The sequence below is a fragment of the Monodelphis domestica genome, chromosome 3 (genome assembly GCF_027887165.1).
Source record: "Monodelphis domestica isolate mMonDom1 chromosome 3, mMonDom1.pri, whole genome shotgun sequence".
Taxonomy (NCBI): Eukaryota; Metazoa; Chordata; class Mammalia; order Didelphimorphia; family Didelphidae; genus Monodelphis; species Monodelphis domestica.
The window spans coordinates 313,584,192-313,607,893 of record NC_077229.1 but is presented as its reverse complement, the minus strand read 5'-3'; the positions used below and the strand labels follow the sequence as shown (position 1 = coordinate 313,607,893).

The 23,702-nt window shown below is 35.7% G+C and overlaps 1 long non-coding RNA gene across 1 annotated transcript in view; it reads left to right on the top strand.

The window, feature by feature from the left end:
- Positions 1-22,914, top strand: part of LOC130458417 (uncharacterized) — an 84,217-nt gene extending 61,303 nt beyond the window's left edge. The window contains exon 3 of the long non-coding RNA XR_008917737.1: positions 21,109-22,914. This is a non-coding gene — a long non-coding RNA (uncharacterized LOC130458417). The remainder of the gene's footprint in view (positions 1-21,108) is intronic.
- The last annotated feature ends 788 nt before the right edge of the window (positions 22,915-23,702 follow it).

Sequence of the window (23,702 nt, the reverse complement as noted above, 5' to 3'; positions counted from 1 at the left end):
ACCACGAACTAGAAAATTTAAAAAACAAATAAGAAAACACGATCTTATTAGCATTATGTATGCATGTGCATAGACACTATACTAATATATTATACTATACACTAATATACACTAATACTAATATATACTAATATACTAATACATTTGTATTATGCATGTATGCATACACATATCACCTAGTAACATAGCCTAGTATTCTGTGTGATACTATGTTCTGTGTATGTATGTATGTATAAGTAAACATTGTTTCAATGTGTACTTATCGTTAAGCAAATTTCCTCATTACCTATATCCAAAAGTGTATGTCTAAATTTGCCTGTTGCATACAATCCTTTTCCTCCTTTGGTATCTTCTCTACCCTAATACATGCCCATATTAACTCATGCCAAGACTTTTGCAGTAATTTTTGATTGCTTTAACTACATCAGCTCATTTCTTATCTATGCTTCACTCAACTATCAAAGTGATCTTCCTAAAGACTAGGTCTGACCATGACATTTTCCTATTCAAGAAATGATTTTGGTGTTGTACTATTGGCTTGGTTATTATTTTGTAGATGTAGAATTCATGGACAATGTAGGAAATCTAACTAGAAAGTACACAGAGAAATTTTAATTATTTAAATTTCTTTATTATTATTATTATATTATATATAATGTAAATATATAATATATATTTCATATTTATTTTATGTGTTATCTATTTATAATTACAATTATATATTTATAATTGTAATATTAAATAATATTTATATTTATAATATAAAACATAATAATATATAATATAATATAAATATAAAAATTTAGGTTTTTATGCTAATATGAAAGTTCTAAAGTAATTTTGTGGTAACTGACTTAAAAATATTGTACCTTAAGTAAAAATGACTTTTAGTAGCTTTATTTACAAAGAGGTATAAAGAGTCAAAGTGGAAAAATGTAAGAAGGTAGAGAACTGCCTAACCTATTCCCTTAAGTATTGCTCCAGTGTCTAGCTGAGCCCTGGCAGGCATCAATAATCTTTAGCCTGAGGACCCAGTAGGGTCTTCGGCAAGGGTTCCACCAATGCAACCTTCTCCAGGAAAGGAAGGCCTCTCCAGAACAAATCTCTCCAGAAGCCAGGAAAAGAATGTCATCTACTAACTCAGCAAGTCAATGCAGGATCAAGGGAAAGAGTATCTTCCTTCAGTCCAGCTCACCAACACAGAGTTCAAAGGTGAAGTCCTCAAAAGTCAAAGTCCAAAGGAAAAGTCTAAAAGGCAACATCTTCCAAAGAATACCCTTGGATAGGAAGCCCAGGACTTTTTATAGTCCTTTTTCCATATCACTTCCTGTCCATTCCCCACTTTACAGGAACCAGTCATAGGCTTTCAATTTGCCTAGCACTGCCCAGTGTAATAATTAAAATGGTTGAGGTCATAAACTGTAGTGATTAAAATAGTGGAAGACTTAAATTGTGATAGATATAAGAGTAGATGAGTAAATTGTGACCGCAGAAAATATGTTTTCACTACAGTGTTTTGTTTTTAAATCAAATATAAGGTGGTCACCAGGGAAATATTCCCAATTATGAATATACCCAAGTCAACTGGGTTTTATAGAGAATTTAATTAATAATACAATCAGGAATTAAAGAAAGAGAGAAAAAGAGGGAATAATGAGAAAGGAATAAGTCGGCCCTGGCCAGTCCTGGCCAACCCAGGCCTAAGCCCTAAGAGAAAAGATCAGTCAGTTCTTAATCACTCACCACAAGATCTGTCCAAGCAAGAATTCTAGTGACACCAGGCCAGCTCCATCTCAGCTGACTTCCACCAGCTCAATGCCTCCCTCTGAATGTATCTGAGCTCCTATTTAAAGGGCATTTTCTCCTATGTCACCTCCCCTAAGTTCTTCCATCTACCAATCACAGTAGATGTTTTCCAAAGGACAGCCCATTCACACCAGAGTAGACTAAACTTTTGAGTAATCCACTCCTGAGTAGACTAAAATCTCTGAGTAAGTTCTCACCTCTTTGTTCCTTGTAAATTCACAAGTTGCCTGACCTTTATAGGTACTTAGCACCCCTTTCTATTAGTTCTAAAAATAGGCATGGCTTAAGTATGGGTTTAAGTATTTTTCATTTTTCAGCAAGGAGTTTTCTCCCCTAAAGCAAGCTTAAGTACGGGTAGAGTAGAGGGCTTCACATTTTTTATCTAAGTAGAGTTCACTGCCCAAATGGGGAATGGTCTTAATCCAATCTTATGAAGTAGGGTCTGGGAAATTTTAAGGTACACACCAGGGGGTGGTCAGTGGCCTTTGGAATTGTCACCCACTCTGGCAAGTGACTTGTGAACTCTCACACATAGTGTTAAGTAGGGGTACTTAAGTTTTTGATTAATTTAAAAGTTGCTTGTTGATAGGCAATGAAAGTTTGATTCACTCTTCACAACCTCCCTGTGATTCTTTGGGAGACTAGCCCCCAAAGAATCATTTACTATAACCTGCTTAAACCTCTAAAGATATTCTAGCTACAGGTGCACACAATATTGCACTTTTCTAAGAGGAAACTATAATATTTGGAGATAAGAGGGAGATAATGGAATGAGATAGCAAAACCAATGTTTGCTAGGTGCTTTGACAAAAATCCAATTAGTGGTCAGTCCTTTTTGGCATAAGAGTTTACATTCAGAATAAATGTGTTTGACCCTCTTCAGTTCAATCAATTACATCCCAAAGTTCATTCTGGATCTTGGTGTAGTTTCTTTATGTCAGTTTCTCCAAACAGTTTACTTTCTTGATTTGAGGAATTAGCAAGCTACTTTTCCTGAAATTTCTCTCAAATTTTTTTTAATCTTTGACTTTATGAAAATTATATAATTGCTCCTGAGGAGGGTATTGACTGACACCCAGAACAATTCACTATACATGGTTGAATTATGGGGTATATGAGTCAAGTGTCAAAAGAAAAATCAAAAACATAAAAAAAAGAAAAACTAATAGAAGAAAAAAAATAAACTTTTGGAGAAAAGAAAATCAAAATCAAAACCAAAATATCAAAATTTATGTATATAAAATTTTGAGTAAGAAAGAAAAAAATCTATAACAAGTTCTTAAATCAGGGTCAGATTAAAGTGATTTCTGTTCCACACTTCTGTAGGATAAATGCAGTAATATAGCACTTACCCATTGGCAGCCAGGACTACAGAAAGTTGCCATTCTGTAGCAGAGAAAAAAGAACTATATTTTGATTTCAAAGGGAAATATCATTCCCTGGTTTGATTTTACCTTCACTCTAAAGGATAGGGGAGCCAAAATGGCAGCCAAACTTAGGTACTTGTCAGAATGTGTCACAGGGAAGATCTGCATCTGACATATGTCAAATGGCTGCTACTTCAAACCTCAAAAAAGTCCTCTATCTTGGTGCAGATCTCATTAATCCCAGAAGGGTTGTTGGTCTTCTTGACCTTGTGCTTCTTTGCACTCTAAAATTACTCTTTTGTGATCCCTTCTCCTGGAATTGGACATAATTATTAATCACAGTCCCACGATATTTATCAATCAATGGTATGTTTCCATAATCTAAAGCTTTTGTGTATGTGTTGATATTAGGGCAAATGGATATTTTAAATGTATTCTATCAAAAATTAATATTGACTATATGTACTTTAAGTACAAGAAATAAGAAAGAAAAAAAACAAATATTCTATTGTAAAGAAAAAGAAAAACAATAAAATTTTTAAAAAATCAAGAATTCAATGTGTCAGCCAAAAGAGTGTCCACTTGTCTATGGACTTTTATATCCAGTGCATGTGACAGGATATAGTCAATCAGTGTCTATAGAAGGTACTCTCTTTATATGTGAGCAATGAATCTGAGAGTCCTTTTGTCCAATTTTGATAGCTGCTGGAGTGGTTAACAGTACATGAAGTGGATCTTCCCAGGCATGCTCAGGTGCTCCATTGTGTTGGAAGTTCTTTATGTACACCTTGTCTCCTGAGTTTAGGTCCTAAAGTGAGAAGTCTATAGGTCTTGCTTATACTGTAGCTCTGGATTCATGGAGTTCTCACAATCTGTAATTCATATATATATATATATATTATATATATATATATATATATATATATATATATATATATATATATATGTATATGTATATAAAGCAACAGAAATGTCCCCCCCTCCAATAGTGATGCATATGCAGGAGAAAAAGGCTTAGCTTATATAGGGGATGTCCAAAAAGCATCTCAAATGGTGAGATGTGTACATCTCCCCTGGGGCTGCTTTGGAGATAAAATATAGTTAGATGAAGAACTTCAGACCATTTTAAATAAGTCTCAGTGCAGTTCTCTGTTCATTCTTTCAACTTGACTTGAACTCTGGGAATAATATGGTACATGGAATTTAGAAGTTATCCCCAAACAGGAATAAATTTGGGACAGGACTGAATTGGTAAAATGACTTCCCCATCTGAATCAATTCATGCTGGCAGGCCAAAAGGAGTAATAATCTCTTTTAAGAGTATGTTGACAACAAAAGCCACTGTGGCTCAATGGTAGGAAAAACTTCCAGCCATCTGGTTAAGCATTGTAATAAAATCAATTTGCAGATACTCAAAAGGTGTGTAAGCTAGAGGATACCCACCAAATGCTTTGCTGCAAAAGGTGTGTTGGCCATATGCTTGACAGGTTGAGTAGGCAGGACACACCTTAGAGACTATGGTAGTTATGCCAGAGGATATCCATACTATTTTAACAGAGCCTACAATTTCCTGTGTGCCAAAGTGATCATTTTTATGAAAGGATTGACATTTTTGGTAATAAAAACTTCTAGGGAGCAAGGGTTTTCCTTCAAATGACACCCATACTCCATTGATTTGTTTTGCTTTTTAATTTTTGTTCCCATATTTTGACATCCTTTTCATTATAGGAAAGGAATAAATTTGATTTGTTACTTGTTGCCAAAGTTAAAATTATCCAGGCTCTTCTAAGGATGCAAATTTTATGGCAGTATCTGCCTGGTGGTTCCCTCTAGAAACAGGGTCAGTTCCACCAGAGTGGGTGACAACTCTAGAGGCCGCTGACCACCTCCTGGACAACGGTAAGCAAATTGAAAGACAGAGAATGGTTCCTGTAAAGTAGGGAAGGGACAGGAAGTAATGCAGAAAAAGGACTAAAGAAGGTCCTGAACTTCCTGTTCAAGGAGGTTCTTTGGAAGATTTCACCTTTTGTACTTCTCCTTTGGACTTTGTTTTTGGAGGACTTTGCCCTGTAACTATGTGTTGGTGAGCTAGATTGAAGGAAGATACTCTTTCCCTGGATCCTGCATTGGCTTGCTGGGTGAGTAACTGACCTCCCTTTCCTGGCTTCTGGAGAGATTTGTTCTGGAGAGGACTTCCTTTCCTAGAGAAGGCTGCATTGGTGGAACCCTTGCTGGAGACCCCACTGGGTCCTCTGGTTAAAGATTATCAAGGCCTGATGGGGCTGAGCAAGAAACTGGAGCAATACTTAATGTGATAGACTAGACATTTCTTTACCTTCTTACATTTTTCCACTTTCACTCTTTATACCTCTTTGTAAATGAAGCTACTAAAAGTCATTTTTACTTAAGCTATAATATTTTTTAAATTAGTCATCACTATATTACTTTAGAACTATTAGCATAAAAATCTACATTTTTATATTCTTACATAATTGGCAACCACAAAGGGAAGTGACTTGTGAATTCTCATAGTTAGTGTTAAGTAGGTGTGCTTAAGTTTTTGATTGATTAATTTAAACATTGCTAATTTATGGACAAAGCAGGTTTGATTCACTCTTCACAATATTTAGTTTTTAATTTGTTATTTGCCTTTTCCATAAAATCAGGGCATGGTTTTGCTAGCATCAAACAAATAGTTGGAAGTATGAGAAATATAAAATATCTAAATGCACATGTATGTGTATCCACACATATATAAACACATATACTGATATGTATATGCATGTATTTGTTTAACTATGTGTATGTATTATATTCATGTGTGTGCATATGCCCATAAATTTATATGTATATACACATATACATACAGTCTATGCCATCATAGAACTTGTAATTTAGATAAAGAACTTCATCAAGTGTGTACAAGGAAAAGAAATGAAGCAATAAAGTTGAAAGATAAACAATAAATTCTGTCTGTGATCATGATAGGGAGAGGTGATTCTATTGGCTTACATTCTCACAGGATGTAAAATAGAATTTTAAAATTGTGCATTACTGTGGATTTGGGGTAGACTGTGACTGTTAAAGTCCTTACTCTATTCTGTTCTCACAAATAAATATTTAGTATATATGTGTAAGGCAACATGAAATTTCTAGGGAAGATGAAAAATAGATAAGAAAGAGGACTCTCTGCCTTTGAGAATCTATAATCTAGAAATCTGGACAGTATGATTAGAGATGAATGAGAGATATGAATTGGATAATATAAACCTCTTTAAACTTTTTTTGTGTATGTGTTTTTTCCCCTTTTTCTTGCAACATATAATATCTTTGGGGTATTTTCCCAGATATGAAATCTCTTAGAGGACATAGACAATTTACTAAATTTTATCCTGGATAATTCTATATTATTTTCCAGACTATTTAAACCAATTCACAGAATACAAACCATGAAATCATTTGACTACTCTTCCAAGTAGCTTTCTCATAGATTAGCATTTACATTTGGTAGTTTGATGAGTATGAAGTGATGTTTCATGGTGATTTTAATTTAATTTAGCTATTACTAGTGATTTTTATGTAACATTTTTTTCTCTTTTGTATTTCTTCTAAAATTGTTCCTATTCTATTCAGAATATATTCAGTTTTATTGATTTAATTTAATAAACACTTATAAAATTCCTACCATGTATCAGGTTCTGTGCTAAGCACTAGGGAAAAAAGGAGCATGTTATCACAACCCTTAGTACATTTACATTCACTATATTGATTGGAGGAGGGAAAAATAACATTTTATTATTTTATTATTAATATCATATTGTGTTATTAAAATATGAAATGTATCCAAAATAATTTCCAAGGGACAGCACTGGCAACTAAGGGTATCAAATTAGGTATTGTAGGAGAAATGGCATTTGGCCAGAGCTTTTGAGGAAAACAATATTCCATGAGTTTACCGAGAAATACATTGTAGATATGCTAAATAGCTTGGGTTTTCAGGGAGATAGGAAATGAAAGACAGAAAAAGGAGAAGAATAAGTAGATAATTTTAGTTGTACCATCAAAAAGCAAAAGCAAATAATGTAAAATAAACCTGGAGACAGACTGTGAAGAGTTAAAAAATCTAAATGGAGAAGTTGGTTATATCCAAGTTTGAAGAGGGATCTATTACAGCTTTATGAGCTGAGGAGTAAAATGTTCTGACTTTGGCAATAAGCAAGTAAACCTGGCAGTTTGAAGGTGGATGAATTGGAAAGAGGATAGGCTAGAGAAAGGATACTAAATTAAGAAGTGATTATGATAGTCCAAGACAGAAATCATAAGGATCTGAAATAGTTTCATGGTCATGTAAATGAAGAGAAAGAAATGGATCCAGAGATCGATCTTGGAGGTTGAATTGACAAGGCTTAGGAACTGGTTGAATGTGAGGGTTAGAGAGCAGTGAAAAGTCGAGGCAAAAAGCACTTCTTAAATGTTTACTATATGCCAAGCACTGTGCTAAATCCTGGTGACAAAAGCAAGCAAAAAGATTGTCTTTGTCCTCAAGATGCTTAAAATTTAATCCACTCTGCTATCCACTTCAGTTTTATGGGTGAGTTCATTCCATTTACATTCATAGCTATGATTACCAGCTGTGTATTCCCCTCCATCTGATTTTCCTTTTTTAATCCTACACTTTCTCCTTTTACTCTTTCTCTCCATACCAATGTTTTGCTTTTAATCAATCCCCCATTTCCTCAACTTATATTTTTCCCCTTCCAACCACCACCTTATTCCTTCCTACTTCTCTACAGGATATTTTAATCATCCTCACAACTTCTCCCTACCTTATATTACTGTCCTTTCCACCACCCCTTTCTTATTATCCTTCTACTTCTCTATAGGTTAAGATGGGATTCTATACTCTAATGAATATGGCTGTTCTTTCCTATCTGAGCCAATTCCAATGAGAGTAAGGTTTAAGTATTACTCATCAATACCCTCATACTACCCTTCACTGTAATAGTTTCCCAGTCCCATGCCCCTTTAGGTGAAATAATTTACCTCATTTAATTTCTCTTTTCCTGTTTCTTTTAGTGCAATTCTCTTTTTCACCCTTAGTTTTTTATTTGTATATCATCCTAAACAGCTTACTACCACACCCTCTGTCTATGTATACTTCTTCTATTATAATAATGATAAAATTGTTACAGATATTCTCTTTCCTTATAGAAATATAAACAATCTGACTTTACTGAGGCAATTAATTTTTCCCCTTATTCACATTTTTATGCTTTTCTTGAATTTTTTATTTGGATGTCAAATTTTCTGTTCAAGTCTGATCTTTTCTTCAAGAATGCTTGGAAATCTTCTATTTTATTAAACGATCTTATTTTCACCTGAAATATAGTCATTTTTGATGGATAGGTGATTCTGATTCATTATAAACCCAATTCCTTTACTTTCTGGAATATAATATTCCAAGCTTTCTAATGCTTCAATGTGGAAGTGGCTAGATCTTTTGTAAGCTTGACTGGGGCTCCATGATATTTGAATTGTTTCTTTCTGGCTGTTTGCAGTATTTTCTCCTTGGCCTGGGAGCTCTTGAACTTGGCTATAAGATTTTTATGATTTGTCATTTGGGGATTTATTGTAGAAGGTTATCTGTGAGTTCTTTTAATTTATATTTTAAAGTCTTATTCAAGAATATCTGGGCAGTTTTCTTTGATAATTTCTTGCAAAATGATGTCTAGCCTTTTTGGGGGGGATGAAGTCATGATTTTCAGGACATCCAATAATTCTTAAATTTCCTCTCCTTGATCTATTTTCCATGTCAGTTGTTTTATTAATATTGGTTTTTTCATATTTTTCATGCTTTAGATTTTGTTTTATTGCTTTTTGATATCTTGTGAAGTCATTAGCTTCTCTTTGCCTAATTTTTATTTTAAAGAATGAATCTCTTTCATGATGTTTTGATCCTACTTTTCCTTTTGGTCCATTCTAATTTTCATGGAACTCTTCTCTTCACTGGATATTTTTGCCACATTTTCTAATAGGTCAATTCTATTTTTCTTTTTAAATAACTATTTTCTTTATTGGATTTTTGTGCCTCTTTTTCCACTTGACTAATTTTGCTTTTTTAAGCTGTCATCTTTTCATTACTTTAATTTCTTTCCCACGTTTTTCTTAGACCTGTCTTATTTAACTTTTTAATTTCTTTTCAGGCCTTCCAGTGCCTGAGACCAATTCACATTTTTCTTTGAAGTTTTGCATGTGTTGTTTGGCTTTCACAGTCACCTATTGACTCTGTTCCTTGTTATTTGTCTCCATAGAAAATTTTCTATGGTTGTGTTATTTTTGCTATTTGCATACTTTCCCAGACTTTTTTTGCCTGTCAACTGGGAGTTCTGAAAGTAGATGATTTTGTCTCCTCTGTTATTGGCTTGTCATACTCAGCCCTCTGAGCTCTTTTGCCCTGGGGCTAAGTGCTTCACCATAGTGCAAGCTTGATAGAACCAAGCACTACACATATCAGAGCATTACTGTGGGCTGATGTTAGGGCCTAGGACTTCAAGGAGTGAGTGTGGGCCATGGGGTGCTCTGTTATTGGGGTAGGCAGGTCCCAGGATCCCAAAGTTATCCTATGTTCAGGTTCAGAACCTGGCAGAGTAGATGGGGGGGTGGTCATCTAGAACTACTCTATGTGCAGTTTTGCTTCTGTTTCCCCCTATCCCATGAAAATCAACTCTTTCTGCCTACCTTTCAAGCTGTGTTCAGCAGAAGAACCCCCTCACTCCATCTTGATACTGATTTTTGACTCCTATCATTTTGAGGTGCTTTTTAAAGATTGGTTTGGAAAGATTTTCAAAGCAGTTTCAGCTTTTTTTGCTACTAAGCTGCAATCTTGGCTCAGCCCCAAGATGCTCATAATTTTAAAATAAAAACATACACACACACATACACACACACCACCACCACCACCACCAACAACAACAACAATAACTAAAAAACTCCAATGGAGGAAGTAGGAGAAGCCAGAGGGTAGAGAAGGGATACCTCACAAGGGCATTATATGAAAATCTAAAAAGTCAGAAACAGAATCAGGAGGGAACTACTGGTTGGCTGGCTCAAGGACTCTTCTCAAAATGGAGCCACAAGGTGGAAGTTGTTAATGGAAAAACCAAAAATAACAGTGTTGAAAATTCAGAAAGGAGAGTATTTAGTAAAAAAGAATGGGAAAAAGTTGTTAAATGATGCAGGGGTTCAAAGAGGACATACTAAGAAAAAGTCATTTTATTTGACTAATAATAGTTATAATTTTATATTTAAGTATGTTTGGTAACCTAATGGAGAATATTTCTTCTTATTATATAGTTGGAACAAATATTTATAGATCTGAGATGTCAGAATTTTATTTGGGATGCTTATAAATATTCTTACCAATTTGTAGTTTTTTCCTTTTTTATTATTTGTTTATTTGTTACATTAAAATTCCCAGGCATCTTCCTTCTTCCTTTCCTTCCTCATACTAGAAGATGCATCACTGGGCAAAAATTGTGTGTGTGTGTGTGTGTGTGTGTGTGTGTGTGTGTGTGTGTGTGTGTATGTGTGTGTGTGTGTGTGTGTGTGTGTGTGTGTGTGTGTGTGTGTACTTTCATGATCTATTAGTTCTTTTTCTGATGGTGGACATTCCCTCGTTATTCAAATGTCAATTCAGGAGCTATGTATATTTTTTTATTCTGTTTTGCTTTTCAAAATCTGATATTGGTTTCTCCATATTATTTCAATGAACTTGCTTCAGTTTTGTAGTTTTTTGTTTTAGTTATGGTTCTATTGATTTTAATCTGTGTAAAAACTTTTTAAAAAATTTTCAGTAATCAAGATTAGCTATATGATCTTTTATGTATTCTCCTATCAGTTATGTGGTTATAGAATCATAGAGGAGGAAAGAAATTTAGAGGCCATTTATTCCAATTCCATCATATTACTTTTGAGGAACTAAGGCCCAGAAAGATTAAGGGATTTGTCTAATGTCATAAAGAAAATAAATATCAGAGGTCAGGTTTGAACTTCAGTTCTCTGACTTCAAATTAGTCAGTGCTCTTGCTACTGAATTTCACTACTTTTTTATATCAAACTAGGAAGGCCATGTTTTTCAGTTAACTTTTTAAAAATTATTTTAAAGCTGTGATTTAAAAAAATCAATTCTTTATTGTAGATATGTTATGGTATATGGTTTAAGAATATTAGTTACACACACATATATATATGTACATATATATATATATATATGTATATTTATGAGGCTACTTTCTAGTTTTCTCATTAGTTCTTATTAAATAAGTTCTCCTTCCTCAATAGTTTGGCTCCCTGCTTTTCCTGAGTATAAGACTACTGTGCAGAGTATGTGAAGGCTAGTTAAGTGTTAAAAACCACTGGAATGGTAGGAAGGGGCTAGATTTTGAAGGCTTTAAAAGCCAAATGGGATTTTATATTTGTTTCTGGAGGTAATAGGGAGTCACAGGAGGTTATTAAGTTGGCTATTAATGTCATTTCACCTGGACTTTAGAAAGATCATGTTGGAGAAATAGTTAAACCTGTGATTTAAAAAGCTTACTTTGGTACCTGCCTGGATGATGCACTGGAATGAAAAATGATTTGAGGGAGGGAGTTAAAGCTGGAGGAATGAGGGAGAATCTGTAAAATGTCCATTTTTCTGAAAGGGAGAAAATGATGAATTGAAAATAAGACAAAAGACAACCATCTTAAATTAAAACAGATTCTTGAATTCTCTAGAAAAAAGTATAGCTGACATTATACTTTTGGTACTTTCACTTAGCATTTATGATTATTTTAAAATTTAATAGAAAAATAGGGAAAACAATCAGGATGATGACAGTAAACAAAACCAGAGAACATGAGAAACTATTTAAGTAACTGTAGATACTTAGCCTAGAGAAGAGATGACTAATGGACATTTAAAACTGGACATGGTGGCATATGCATGCATTTCTTTATGCTAGATTGGCTGAGGTTGGCAGATCACTTAAACAGAAATTCTAGACTGAAATAAAGAACTATAAAACTGCCCAAAGAAAGGCAAAATTGTTTAGGGCAGAAAAGCAGAGCAAGATAAATGTCATCCGATGAGTATTGACTGGGGAGAACAAAATAGGGAGACCAATTAAAAGTGTTTTTTTTTTCAATAGTCTAGAAACAACTTGATGTCCTTCCTTCAATAGAGGAAGTCCAAAAAGCCATTAAACAAATGAGTGCAGGCAAGGCACCCAGTAAAGATGGGATCCCAACCGAGGTGTACAAGGCCTTAAATGGAAAGGCGCTCCAGGCATTCCACATAGTGCTGACCAGCATATGGGAAGAGGAAGACATGCCCCCAGAACTCAGAGATGCCTCCATCGTAGCCCTATACAAGAACAAAGGCTCACGAGCAGCCTGTGACAACTACAGAGGCATCTCACTACTCTCCACTGCTGGAAAGATCCTCACCCGTGTTATACTCAACAGACTCCTGTCATCTGTTTCAGAGCAGAACCTGCCTGAATCACAATGTGGCTTCCGACCAGATCTCAGCACCATCGACATGGTCTTCACGGTGAGGCAAATGCAGGAAAAATGCCTTGAGCAAAACCTGAGTCTCTACATTGTCTTCATAGACCTGACGAAGGCGTTAGACACAGTGAACAGGGATGCATTGTGGGTAATCCTCAGCAAGCTCGGTTGCCCAGCAAAATTTGTCAAACTAATCCAGCTCTTTCATGTCGACATGACAGGGGAAGTCCTATCTGGTGGAGAGATTTCCAACCGCTTCAAAATCTCCAATGGCGTGAAACAAGGCTGTGTCCTCTCTCCGGTACTATTCAACCTATACTTCACCCAAGTATTACGACATGCTGTGATGGATCTAGACCTGGGTGTCTACATCAAATACCGACTGGATGGCTCACTATTCGACCTTCACCGCCTGACTGCAGAAACAGACAACAGAGAGACTCATCCTGGAAGCTCTCTTCGCAGATGACTGTGCTCTCATGGCCCACCAAGAAAATCATCTCCAAACCATTGTAGACAGGTTCTCCACTGCAACAAAACTGTTTGGCCTGACTATCAGCCTCAGCAAAACAGAGGTGCTGTTCCAACCTGCACCAGGGAGGCCAACCAACCAGCCGTGCATTACAATCGATGGCACGCAGCTTTCTAACGTCAACACTTTCAAGTACCTGGGCAGCACCATCGCCAACGACGGGTCCCTAGACCACGAGATCAATGCCAGGATCCAAAAGGCCAGCCAGGCACTCGGGCGGCTGCACTGCAAAGTCCTCCAACACAGAGGTGTAAGCACTGCAACGAAGCTCAAAGTGTACAACGCAGTGGTCCTCAGCTCGCTCCTGTACGGTTGTGAGACATGGACACTGTACCAGAAGCACTTGAAACAGCTGGAACAATTTCACCAACGCTCCCTCCGGTCAATCATGAGGATCCGATGGCAGGACCGAATCACCAACCAGGAAGTCCTCGACAGAGCCAACTCCACCAGCATCGAAGTCCTGGTCCTCAGAACCCAGCTACGATGGTCTGGACACGTCATCCGCATGGACCCCCAGCGAATACCAAGACAGGCATTCTATGGTGAACTGTTAGCTGGACTCAGGAAACAAGGCTGACCAAAGAAAAGATTCAAGGATCAGCTAAAGTCCAACTTGAAGTGGGCTGGCATTACACCAAAGCAACTAGAACTCACTGCCTCTGACAGAAGCAGCTGGCGAACCCACATTAACCATGCCGCCACCACCTTTGAAGATGAGCGACGTCGACGTCTTGCCGCTGCGCGTGAACGCCGACACCAGGCCACAACCGCACGTCCCGTAAGAACGGGCGTCCCATGCCCCATGTGCCACAAACTGTGCGTCTCAGCCTTTGGACTCCAAAGCCACATGAGGGTACACCGTAGATGAAAACGCACAAAGACAATAGTCATTCTCAGTCACTGAGAGACTACCACTACTAGTCTAGAAAATGATGAGAACCTGAACAAAAATTATACTTAGAAGAAAAAGTTGGGGGCTGAGAAAATCTGGGCATGCAGAAACATTTGACAGTTGATTAATTATGTGAGGTGACAGATAGTAAAAAGTCAAAGATAATTTGAGGCTACCTACCTAGGAGGCAAAATGGGTAGTGAGACCCTTTACAGAAATTGGGAAATAAGGGTACATTTGAGAGTCAGGGAGATGAGTTACTGCTATGGACATGTGAATTTGAGATGTTTATGGAACACCCAGAATTAATTTCTATTAGGCTTTAATTATTTATTCTCTTTATCTGTCTGTCTGTGTGTCTGTGTATCTATCTATTTATCTATCTATCTATCTATCTATCTATCTATCTATCTATCTATCTACCTACTTACTACCTACTTATTGTGACAAGGAAATCACTTTAAAAGACTGATATATATTAATTTAGGTCACCAAGGAATTCAGCTATGTAATTCCTAAATGAAAACTCAAGTCAGCAGTCAACCTTTTATGGAGTTTAATTACAAACAGGAGGAAGAAAGGTATTAGAGAGAGAGAGAGAGAGAGAGAGAGAGAGAGAGAGAGAGAGAGAGAGAGAGAGAGAGAGAGAGAGAGAAAGGGGAGAGAAGGGAATAGGGCTTAAATACCCCCTCTGTTTAGGCTGGGCCAAAAGATCCAAGCCCTTAGATAGCTGGGGCAAAGAAAAGAGATCAGTCCCTATCACTCATGTGACCAAAATGGAGAAACAGTCTCAGGGTCCTCCACCTCCAGCTTCCTTCAGAGCAAGCTTCTCTGAGCACAACCTCTCAGAGCAAAACCTCTCCAACTCCCTAGTCCTCAGACCCCACTATCTTTAAGGAAACCATCTAAGTTCCCTCCCCTCAGTTCTCACATCTACCAATCACTGTCCATGTCTTCTCTGTGCCAATGGTGGCTCTAGCTTAACCCAGGACTGCCCAGAGGTCTGTGGCTTTGCACATGTCTGTTGAAGGTCATATTCTCAAATAATTAAATCTTGATCCTTTGCTGCAGCCCTTCCTAAATCCTGTTACCCTGAGTAGGGTGGAGATTGGAAGTTCCAAGACCTGGTTCTGTCATTCCAAGTATCTCTATTGTATCAATTCTAAAATCAATCATGACTCAAAGAACTTCCTGTTCTATGTTTAAGCATAGGTCAAAGCCCTTTCCATTGTTTAGCAAAAGGTTTCTGTCCTAAAGTAGTCTTAGGTAGGGAGGAGAAGGACCCTCCCTACCTAATGTTGGAAATGGGGAAATTTCCAACATTCATAAGTCTAAGAAATTTTAAGGTTTACACTATCTAGCTGGCTAGCTAGCTATTCATTTGTTTATTTTGAGAGTGCTTCCCACCAACTATTTTAATCCAGACTTGAGAATTTTGAGAGATCAAAGTTTTTAAGGTAACATATAGTTCACAAGAAGTCAGCAAGGCAAGCCAGCTTTGTTGAGGGAAGATATTAATAAAATGAAGTATAGTGAGGAAAAATGGAAACAGTTCCATTGAGCACTTAGATGCATTTGAGCACCCATCTAGGAGTCTGGAAGGAATTCATAGTCATTTTCCTTTGAATCAATAATCTGGGTATAGTACAGGCATATACTTAGAAATATTTGTCAATGATTCTCTAAGGAAATTAAATTAAATATATAAAATTTAAATTTTTCCATCACATTATTCAGTCTAGAAAATAAAAAGAAAACAATAAATCAAGCCTTGATTTGTAGTTTGCTGATTTCTAATATATTATTGATCAAAATTAAAATTTAATATTTGGTTCTTGTGAACCAGCAAGAGCTGATTTAAGCACATTCCAAACCTGTGGGGACAATGTAATCATGGAAGGAATCAAGGAAGCTATAATTGCAGATTAGAGCTAACTCATACTAGTGGGATGAGAGGAGATTCCTCGAGAACTGGTATGATATTCAAACTTCCTACAGGTGGGAAAAAGTGTTTTGGACTGTTCCTTCTGTTCCTTCTCTGACAACTTGATTCAGCTTCCTTGTTTAGAGATTTCTGAGTTGCTGCAGGGATCTTTTGTTTGGTAGATCAGAGATACAACCTTACACTATCTCCCTATAGAAATGCATTGGCTACATGGTACTAAGAGTCTAGTCCCTGTATCCTTTAATGCTCTACACAAAGTTACCCTAAAATATATTTTCAGCTTTATTATACATGACTTTCTTTCCTACCTCCTTTTTGCTGTTCAGCATCCACAACATTCTCTCTTTCATTATCAATGCCATTACTCTATGATTTTCTTATGGCAAGAATGCATTCTTATTCATTACTCATCTTGAGCTACTAATACCTTCCTTTTTAAAATTATTTTTAAAAATTTTGCCCTTTACATATTATATATGCCTATATATGCATGTGTGTATATATGTAAATAGTTATTTTTCTGTCTCTCCTTCAGGGACCAATTCTTTAATTCCCACTCACTTTGTCAGGTGAGTTCTGAGAATGTAATTGACTGCTCACTAGTCTCTTCTCCTTGGGATTCTAGGAGTTATTTTTAGGCTCTATAGCCTGAATAGGTCAAGGTGATCTACTCATTCTCAGGTAAAAGTTGGCTATGATACTGAGATATATTTGGTAAAGAACAGACACTAAATCTTGATAAAGAATCAAAATAGGATCTACCTAGAAGTATACATCTAAGGAATACTTCTACAGCCAAAGAGATAATTTTACATGTTTGGCACTGGAAATTCTCTGCCTCTACCCCACTTTGTAAAATCTTTGTGATGATCCATTTATGTGTAACTCTCTAATGGAATCCAAGAATTGATGTCTATCTAAAGTCTGGAGTCTAGTCAATATTTCTCTTTTAATTAAAGACTCTCACTCCCTGGAATTATGACCATTGTTGGTAATCTTTCCACATTCATCCAAAGGTACTTCCTGTGTTATCAGTCACTACTGCTCTAGCAGCTACTGATAAAATATATTTCCTTTATTATATTTCTCTTGATGTGTTTTCATTTCAAATTTCTACTGGTCTTTTCTTTTTGTGTGCTTGATAGTTCTCTATTCTCTATTCCATTTTTTCTCCTCATAAGATGATAATTTTTCAAGATGTTATTCTTTGTTAGCATACATTACCTTTTTTTGCCTTTTGGGAATTTTGTATTCCAAGATGTTCTTTTCTTTAAGGCAATTGCAACATAATCTTGTTTCATGTGACTTTATAATATATAATTGATTAAAAAAGCTCTGGATTTTGATTGTGACATTCTTTTTTGTTTTTAAATTGGGGTTAGTTTAACAGATAATTATTGGATTCTTTTTATTTTCATGTTTCCTTCTGATGATTCTAATAAGTTTAATAGTTTTCTTTAATAATTTCATTTCAAATAATAGACTCTATTTTTGTAATATTCAATAAATCATAGTATTATTTAATTATTTCTCCTTGATTAATTTTTCAGGTCAGCTATTCTTTAATAGTAGAGATACTTTACATATTCATTTTTCAGTATTTTTACTTGATCCAAATATCTTTGGGAGTCCCATGAAACTACTTAATTCTCTTTGATCCATTCTATTTTTATTGGTGTTGACTACTTTTTGCAAGCTTTCCATGCTCTCCTTAATGATAATTATCGACCTACCTCATGAATTGCTTTATTTTTTATTTGTCATCTTAACAGCTAAGATATTCTTTTCTCAGAGCCTCTAATTTGTACTTGATGTGAAGTTATTTTCTTCTGGGTTGGCATCTTTTCTTTTTTTGGTTAATAACATGTATTCATTGTATTTATTATTTTCTTCTGTTTACCTTTATGTATTGCTTCATTTTCTGAATTAGGGACTTTTTCTAGATCCAATCTTTCTTCTTTCCCATATAACTGGATGAAGGGCAGACTCTATTTGGTTTTCTGCCCTCTATAATTAAGAGGTTACCTCTACAATTATGTGTTGAGCATTTGGGGCCAGATTCTCTACCACATTCCCTCACTTTTATTGCCTTTGTGTATAACTGAAGGTATTGACTTGACTTTTCCTTGTCTTCTGATACAATCTCCAATGGAAACTTGTTCAGTTCCCTACTTTTGACCTCATATGCTACATTCAGATTACGGAAATCCTGTCAGTCTAAAGCTTTTTGCAGAAATCCTGTGGCATGTGAACTTGGTTAGTGAGCTAACCCTGTGTCCATCTGTGCCTCTGAATTATGCTATATTTTATCTTGTCTCCCAAAGCAGTGATCTCAGAAACTGAGCTTTAGACTCCCAATTATCATAAATTTTATTGGCTTATTCCTGTCTTTGTATATCCCAAATCCAAGCATCCCTAGGTTTCAGATCCTGTGAAATTAAGGTAGGAACAAGTTCTCTAGTATGTCAATGGTCAGAGGTCCTATAAACTTCTAGCCTTGTGAGAGTAAATTTATTTCAAACTTCTGCCTTTCCTTCTTTCTCTGAAAACTCATGGGTTCTAGCCATGATCTTGCATAGCTCTAGACTAGATGAAAAAGCTAATTTTTATTTACCTCTGGTGTTCTTGCTCAGTATATCTTTCTGTCTATCAATCTCTCTCTCTCTCTCTCTCTCTCTCTCTCTCTCTCTCTCTCTCTCTCTCTCTCTCTCTCTCTCTCTTTCTCTCTCTCTCAACATTTTAATAGAGTGTATATAGGAGAACTAGTCTCCTTTATGCCCTTTTGTGTTTTTGTCTTCCTGAGAATTCTTGATATAAATATAAATTAATAAGGTAGTACTCTTTTTTCTTTGTTTCATGAAGTAGCTCTGAAAGGAAATTCAGAAGTTCAACTCTAGAAATGTTTTCAGAAGTGGTATTAGAATTGGAAAAAGTGCTCATAGTCTTTTTAAAGAAATTACTTTGAAATGGATGATTCATTTTGTTACATAAGTTCTGAAATATTTATCAGTTATGTTTTGTTAAAAATATCTTACAGTGTCTTATATTCCAGAATCACTTTGAGTCACTTTTAATGTGCTTTTAACACTATTAGAAATGACTATTTTTTGTGATCAGTAGTAATTGATAATGACATTTCAAAAGTAATGATTTTTATCTGCATATATAGTATAAGATCTCAAAGTATTTTCAAGTTATTTCCTATTCGGTGGAGTTGGATATAGATTTCAAATGTCTTAATATTTCTGTAAGAAAATGGTGTTTAACTCCATCAAAATTAAAGTAAAAATGAAGAATAGTTTTGGAGAGATGGTCTGGGCATTACCATAGTATTTTCAATAGACCGTAATCAATCAGTGCTGAAGCTATTAACATATACCTCAGGTTAAAGCCAATTCCTTTCTAGCCAAACTTCCACCTTAACAAGAGGTTCTGAAGGTCAGTTAGGCTCCTCTCATGTGGAAAAATGCCTGTTGCTTTAACCATTCCAGCAGGAATTGACTAGGCAAATTGTGTTGGCCATTATCAAATACTTAAATAGATTGATACTGATGCCTTGGTGGCCAATATGTTGTGCCTAATTTATAAATAAAGGAATGACAATTTCAAGGAAATTTTGTTTAACTTATCACAATTTGTATTATGTCATTTAACATTTATCTTCCTTTTCTTAGGCTGTTTTTCAACCCTACAAATATTACATGATTATACTTTGTGTTTTATAAGAAGGGTAGAAGATCCAAGAAGATCATATACTTATCTTGGAATAAATAATGCAGTTATAGATTCAATGAGTACTTAAACAATTCATTTTCTTATATTGTTTCATAACCTTTTATAGTTGTAATATAACATGTGAATAATTTTAGCTTATTTATTATATTTATATTCTATAATAGCACTAAGAACTTCCTACTTCTTACATGAAGGATCTTAAGAAAAACTACCTCAAATTGAATGTACTTTTTGGGTCTGTATTTACTCAAGAATCATAGAGCAGGGGTCCCTATCAAAGTATTTATTTTTATTAGTCAACCATAGAAAAGTACTCTTTCAGATCCAAAACAATCTAGTGAAATAATATAGGAATAAAAATAGCAATACCACATTTTCTCTCAAGATTTGGGTCATATTGTCCCACAAATGCACACAATATCATTAGGATGTACTTACCAACTATGTAGTCAGTACATATAAGAAATGAATGCTTATGGCCAATGTATACAACTATATATATATATATATATATATATATATATATATATATATATATATAGATAGATAGATAGATAGATAGATATAGATATAGATATAGATATAGATATAGATATAGATGGAGAAATAGATATATAGATGGAGAAATAAGTGACCAAAGTAAACATGAACAAATATACATATAATGAACATTTGTGCCTAAAGTATAAACATGGAAAAATAACTCATGTTTTCAAAGCTACAAAGTTGATATATCCTGGTGGGGCCATTGCATCTCCACCATGTTTCATGGTGGTCTCACATAGAAAATATCTGAATTTTGGCATGAAATCTCTGCCAAGTGGTACTCTACTGGTGTCATGATAGTTTTGGGGGTGATATTCTGCTAATTTGGTAATTTCTGTAATTTTTTTCCCTAGTGGGAAAATAATTTTTCTTTGCTTCTAGTCTGGTTTCAGTTATTATCCCCCACTGAGATAGTGCCTCTTTCCTATAGGGAGATTACTGGTATCTGGCTCTTTTCTTTTAGCTTAGATCTAAACAGCTTAAATTCCTTCTTATTTACGGAGAAAGGCTCATTATTCACTCAGTATCAAACTATGGAAAACCTTTAGCTGTTTTCGTTCCTCATTAGAAGAAAAACCTTTATTTTCTCAGTTATCTATGGAAGAATTTTGTTTCCATAAAAAGTCTTCATCTTCAGAAATGAAAAACCTTTTAGAACACAGAGAACAGTCAGGTAGAGAGTTAAATAAAGCATACATTATTCAATACATTTTTTTACTTTCCTTTTCCCCAGGAGTGTTCATATCTTGTACCAAGCTTATACCTAATTTACAGGTAAGAAAGTCTCTGTAATGTCCTCATTGTTAATATACATCCCTACAAAATCATTCTTAGCCTTCCATTTTAACAAAACTGATGGGGACTGTCTGCATTTTGGGTACCTATTTTTCCCCTACCTTTCTCTTCAAGTTTCTCATGCAAATGAAAGGCAGAGAAGAAAGAAACTAAAGAAACAGTGAAGTAGTAGGAGAAATCACCTTCTAACCCTTTTTCATTGTTTCTGTTGCTATCTTTATAATGTACATGTAGCCAGCAGTGAGCCTTCCAGGCTTTTAACCACATTTTTATGGAATATTTGGATATATTAGTATAAAATGTAATTTTCAGAACAGGAACTATCACCTACCATATATTGGACACATCAAAGGAAACATCCATTCATTCCAAAGTCCCCAGAATTCCATCAGAAATGTATAAATATAAAGGCCTTTTAATAAAAGCCATTTTTTATTATAGAAATTGTTTAAATTTTTTCATTACCAAATCTAATCTAGTCAAAATAGAATGAAAAAGGTAAATATGAAAAAATTTATTATACATTTTTCTGATGGAGATGTTATGTATACCATATGAATCAATGCATCAATATATATCAATGACCATAAATAAAAATGTTCTAAATTGAAAAATGCATATTAAAACAATTTTGAAGTTCTCCCTCATATCTATTATACTGGCAAATAATAATAAAAAAGTAAAATAACAAATTTTGGAGGGATTGTGGGAAAACAGATATACTTGTACACTACTGATGGATCTATGATTTGGTCTAGCCATTCTGGAAGATGATTTGGAACTATGTCCCAAAAGTAACTAAACTGTAGATATAGCCCGATTTATATATACCACTAATAAGCTTATATCTTAGAGAGGTCAACAATTTTATCAGGGCAAGCAGCTATGTCCAAAATAATATTTATAGAAGCTTGGTTCATAGTTCCCAAAATTTGGAATCTAAGGGGGTTGACTGCCCTCCATGGGTAATTGTTAAACAAGTTATAGAATATTAATGTAATTGAAAAGGGTTACAAAATAAAAATGGCAAAATGAAGCATTTCAGAGGAAATTACGAAGACTTTTCTGAACTGTGAATTTTAGTTTTACTCCACCCTGCTTAGTCTTTAGAATTCTAGCAACCAAAAATGTATACACTCCCACTTAAGGATTAAGTGTGAGAGAGGAAGGCCTATGACCCACATGTGCTAGCAAATGACAAATCAGAAACAACTGACAGTCCCCTGGGCTGTCCTAAGCCAAGCTTAAGCCACCATTGGCACATGTGAGACACAGGAAGTGATGTAAGGAACTGCCTTTATATTTCATGTCACTTCCTGTGAGGGGAGAGCTTTGGCGGAGTTGGCCTTGGAACTCGAGCCTGGAGGAACTCCTCAGACTGCTTCCTTTAGATGGTCACATTGTGTGTGATAAGACTGACTACCCTTTCCCTTGGCGTTCCTGAGAGGTCCCTTGGCTGAGGCCTCTGAACTCCTGCTTGGCTCAGACTAGGCAGAGTAGTTTTTATTCTCATTCCTCTGTCTTTCATTCTTAATTTCTTCCTTCTGTTGTAAATAAACCACCATAAAATTCCATTCTGACTTGAGTATTTCATTGGGATTTAGAATTTAAATTCCTGGTGACCAACAAAAATTTATATTCAGTCTCAACCCTAAATTTACCCTTACCAGGTCATCACATTCTTTTAAAAGATATTTGCTACTAAGTGCCTTTTTACTTTTATATTAGAGATCATGTCTCATGACGTGTCATGTGGGCCTTGGCATGTCACGCTCCCCATCCATGAAACTCGTGTCTTCCTTGAAATGCACACCACCTTGACATGTGTGTCTTCCTGACATGCATGTCCTTTCTTGCACGCGTGCCAGTCCTGACACTACGACAGGAAAGACACGTGCACCCCTTTTGCCATATGTGTCATCCCCGACATGTGTGTCACCCCTGACATGTGTGCTCCTTCTAACAAGCGTGTGGTTCCTGAGACACGACATGAGATATGATGAGCCCATTCAATCACAGATATCTTCAGACATAGAAATTTTTCAATACCTTGTAAAGGTTTGTTGAATTAATTACTGTAGGGTGGAATGCAAGGCATAGCCAGGTCATCACATTCTTTTAAAAAGATACTTGCTACTAAGTGCCTTTTTACTTTTATATTAGGGATCATGTCTCAAGAAGTGTCACATTGGCCGTGTCATGTCACGTGCCCCGTCTCCTACACATGTGTCGTCCTTGACGTGCACTCCCTTCCTGACACATGTGCCCTTTCTGACATGTGTGCTGTTCCTCACACGTGTGATGGGGACAGCACATATGCTGTTCCTGAAAGTTTGCCACTTCTGACATGCTTGTTGTTCCTTACACACATGACAGGAACGACACGGGTGACATGTGGCATAAAACGATGCATGTGACATGACATGAGGCATGTCATGCACCATTTCCCTGACAAATGTGTTGTCCTTGACATGTATACCCTTCCTGACACTCACGTTCCTGACACGTGTGTACTTTCTGATGTGTGCTGTA